This window comes from Limulus polyphemus, unplaced genomic scaffold, assembly GCF_000517525.1.
Source record: "Limulus polyphemus unplaced genomic scaffold, Limulus_polyphemus-2.1.2 Scaffold2732, whole genome shotgun sequence".
In the NCBI taxonomy this organism is placed as follows: Eukaryota; Metazoa; Arthropoda; class Merostomata; order Xiphosura; family Limulidae; genus Limulus; species Limulus polyphemus.
In genome coordinates this window covers 65138-69778 of record NW_013668342.1, presented here as the reverse complement: position 1 = coordinate 69778, position 4641 = coordinate 65138, and the positions used below count along the sequence as shown (strand labels likewise).

The following is a 4641-nucleotide window of genomic DNA, read 5'->3' as shown; positions in this document are numbered from 1 at the left end:
CGACCAAATCACATAACTTGTAAAAACATTAAAGGAGGAGATAAACTAATTTGTCATTGCTACGTGGACTAGATGTTGAATCATTTTCACTGGATAATTTAAAAGAATCCGCCAAATAAAGAGCAGCATTGCAACACTGATGTCAGAAGTGATATTATTTTGGTGTAAAAAAACTTTGACTAAACCTAAAACTTACCACAAGAGCGCACAGCGAGATAGGAAACTCGCTAGATATGATAAAATTATGGAAAGGCAAAGAGATGGAACATTTAAAGAAGAACAAAAAGAAATAGACAGGAGAATAAAATAATAATTAAAAGGAGACCAGGAAAAGTGTTAAAGGAATTTAAGAGAGAAGTTAAAAGAAACGTACCATGTAAAGAAGAATAAATATCTAAAATAAATCTGATTGAATAAGTCATTGGGATGGACAGAAGAATTACAATAGCAGCTTTGAAGAAATACAGAAGGACACCAGCGAAGTACAGAGAAGCTATAATGTAATGACAAAATTAGCAAAGTGACGTAAAGAAAGGCCCCAATGAGGTGAAAATGGGCAACATTGAGGTAGAAAAGAATGTCAGTGGCAGAAGAAATCATCTGAAAAATAAATTAATAAATGCAAAGATTAAACCAACGACACATCTTTTTGTATCAGCTCTGGAATTTCAGCGTGTATCATAATTTGTTACAAAATACGGAACAGGAGAACTTATTTGATTTACACATATCACCAATACTGCTGTGCCATCTGTAAATGAAGGACCTTCTTGGACTACTCCAGCTATGACACTACCAAATCAAGTTCCAGAATTTAGCTCGCTAATTCAACATTGGCCAATTAAGAAACCAATGGACTATAATGGGAAGGTATTATGGGGGCATACCAGGTTCAGTTCAAAATAATTTCCAATTTGACAACATTAAGTAACCTTCCAGCTGAGAGCCATAAATATTTGGTAGCCGCCTTATTCATCAGGTTTAAATTGTCGTATCTGAAAGAAGTACACTGAGCAAGGTTCTGGAACAGGGTTCAGAAGAAAGAAAATACTGAACTTGTAGAAGAGTTGAAAAGGTTTGCCCAGTTACCTTACCCACATGCTCTTTTTGGAATGATGGATTTATTAGTGTGTGCCAAATTTATAGACACCGTAGCAGACAAAGATATAGGAATTAGGCTGAAGCAAAGTAGGTGTACATCTTTAAATGAAACTCTGCAGTTTACAATGGAACTAGAATCCATTAAAGTTGCAGATAAACAACTAATAAACCACCTCAAAGTTATAGGATTGTCAGATCAAGCAGTATTGAAACATCAACTCGCATTGTTGGTAGTATAGAAGAACTAAAAAGATTGATTAGACAACTAATTACACAGAATGGAGGAAATATAAACCACAAAACAGCAGCTGTTTCGAGTGTAACTGGAAACGACTTATTGCCAAGAATTGAAAAAAAAATATAAGGAATAAGAATTCTTCCCAGAGGAAACTAGAAAGAGAAAACTATTGTAATCGTGGGAAACATGGCTATTACAGCCGTGATTTTAAGGAATCAACAGGTGTTATTAAGTTAAATTGTCCACGAATCTACGGATTTATTGATAGAAAAACTTGCCATATGCTGATTGACACTGGTTATACAGAACTACTCGATCAAATTTGTTAGTGAAAGGCGAGAAATTGCCTTCAGAGTTGAAGAAAAAGAGGGATCATTGTGAACTGCAATTGGACATAAATGTCCAGGAAAAGGAAAGATAGATGCTACTTTTATTGCAGGAAACCTCTTTATGCCTCATGGTGTGTGTCAAAGGCGGACTAGCCACTGTGCCTTTGTGCCATGGCACATAGGCCCCCTCGAGCAACCATTATGAGCCCCCTCTCCTTCCTCCTCTTAAGAGAAAATCTTCAAAAAAATGCTGGTCCCAACTCATAATGAAATGGCACGGCCTCCAAAAAGGGCCCAGTCCGCCCCTGATGTGTGTGTGTGTAAATTTACTGATGAAGTGTGCATATTGTGGACTCACTTCATGCAGAGACATGAATGCAAAGTTAGGCAGGCTTCAAATAGCTTCACAGTCAATGATCAGAACTTTTCTGTGCACTATATGACAATTACTACACTGAAGATTGAACTTCCAGTGAAAACAGGGAGTGTGGCCAACATACCACCAACAAGTGAAATATCCATAGCAGGAGTTATCAGCAATAAATCGACATCTAACAAGAGTAGCATAGTGGATACAAATACACTACATGTCTCGAGGAATTGGTGGTTTGAAGAGTTCTCGTGGATATGAAGAATAAAGATGTCAGATGAATTTCTCCAGGGAAGGGTTTAAATCAGCCTTGTGATTATAACAAAAAGTCACTATGGTATTAATAATGATAGAACGGGATTTATCCAATGTGACAAAGTATGGTTGAACAGTCCTAGTCACAAGAGAGAGGAACAAACTCCAAATTTAAGTAAGTGTTTGGCAGATAGGCAATTCAAGTCAAATGCCATCCACTGTGATGATCTTTAGAAGTATATCAGTGAGAGAATGACCAATTGGAAAACTCCCAAGGTTTCTGTTGAAATTACTTCCAGAGAATCATCAGAGTGGATTCATAAGGATTTACTCGACCAGCTATCCAGGAAGAACTTCTCAAGTGAAAGGATGGCCAGTGACAACAAGGGACAAAATGCCATCCAGTCTATATACCATGAACCTCAGAAGAGGAAACCATAAAAAAGAATTAATAAATGGACAGATTAGTGTAACATTTTATTTATTTCTGTATTAGTATTGTTCAAGAAATTTTAAAATCCAGAAAAAGGGTAGTATTATAAGTTATGTTTTTGATGTTGTAACTTAGATGTTAGTAAGAGAGAGCTGCAGATTATTAAGGATAACGTTAAATTAGATCTAGAAACTTCTTAGGCTATGACGTCAGGTTTGGGAATATATTAGAGGGTACATAATAAATACGGGGTCAGCGAAGCATCAAGAATATAGTTGTAGGATATCTAAGAAATCAGAGTTGTTTGAAGCTGATAGAGTGAATCACTCAGTGTTTTTAGTGAAGTGTTTGAGTTACTTTGTATAGGAAAGTTGATATTTTCAAGTGAGTGTTGTACATTTAATGTTTAAGTTTGTAGAAGCCTTAAAAGAAGAAATAAACTAATTTTTCATCGTTATGTGGACTAGACATTGAATTGTTTTCACCAGATAATTTAAGAGAGCCCGCTTATGAAATAATAACGTTACAACATTATATATATATATATATTTGTGTGTGTTAGACGAAAGCGATCTGCGCTAGCGTCCCTAATTTAGCAGTGAAATACTAGAGGGAAGGCAGCTAGTCATCACCACCCACCGCCAACTCTTGGACTACTCTTTTACCAACGAATAATGGGATTGACGTCAAATTATAACGCCCCCACGGTTGAAAGGGCATGTTTGGTTGGACGGGATTTAGAACCCGCGACCCCCAGATTGCGAGTCAAGCGCCCTAATCAACTGGTCATGCCAGCCCTATATATGTATATATAATTATGTACAAGTAAGTAGTCTGTAACCTTACCGGCTAAGAAAAGTCACCCAGTTTGGTCACTTACTGTGACTAATTTTTAAACAGAAGAAGCCTCACCATATAACTATTATTTTCAAATTTCATGTTAATAAATCAGTAGTAAACATCTTTACTTAATTAATGCTGAGAATACTGCAGAGTTTAATGACATACCCTAGTACTATTAAAATAGTATTATTTTAATAATGATGTCAATAAAAATTACTATTTTTAGAAAGTTAGTATTTAAAATATATCATCTAAATTAGTTCCACATTTCTATTTTCTGATATGTTAATATAATACAATCTACCCACATGAAACCTCCTTAGTACCGTATGCTTGCTTGCTAATATAAGTAAAAATAACTTGATTTTGGGAAAATAATCCAAAATATGTATGTGCGTATGTGAAGTATCTAGTAAAACAGTCATGTGACAAAACTTGGTCGTGAGAGGGCGTAAAAATGATTATGTCCGAAAGGGGAAATAAACAGTTATGAAAAGGAAATCCAGCTGAAGTGAAGAAAAGGGTAAGACATTCGCCTACGTATGTTATTTTTTAGTGTTATAAGTTTTATTACAATGGTATTGAAATTCTTAGTTATTAATGTAATTATAAGATATTATCATTTGCGAATGGTAACATAGTGCTTTAGACTTTTTCAGAACATTTAACAGCCTAATGATAGTGATAATGATATTATAAAAAAAAGACACCTGTAATTTGTAAAAAGTGTAAATGTAACACTGATAGTAATAGTGTAAAGTATAAATGTAATTACTTAATCAAAGTCGAACTTCTAAGTAGTATAACTATACGAATTTAACTAATTTTAAGCAGTACAAGTAATACCAAGAGGTTTAATAGTTTATTGTGTAATGAGCAAACTAAGTTATTATTAGTGTAAGAACTAGGAATAACATTAATACTAAATAATACTTTAATAGTGTAACGATGTAAATTGTAAGCACTTGTTTACGAGTAATTGGATAGTAACTAATTTAATTATGTTATATAATGTATAGTATTATATATATATATATTTAATAATATAATATATATATATATATATATATTA

The 4641-nt window shown here is 34.1% G+C and overlaps 1 protein-coding gene across 1 annotated transcript in view; it reads left to right on the top strand.

Annotated features, from left to right (window-relative positions):
• Window positions 1-4028: 4028 nt before the first annotated feature.
• The window catches only part of LOC106467761 (1-phosphatidylinositol 3-phosphate 5-kinase-like), a gene marked incomplete at its 3' end in the record, with an annotated part of 64357 nt that continues 63744 nt past the window's right edge, over window positions 4029-4641 (top strand). The window contains exon 1 of the mRNA XM_022395950.1: window positions 4029-4092. The remainder of the gene's footprint in view (window positions 4093-4641) is intronic.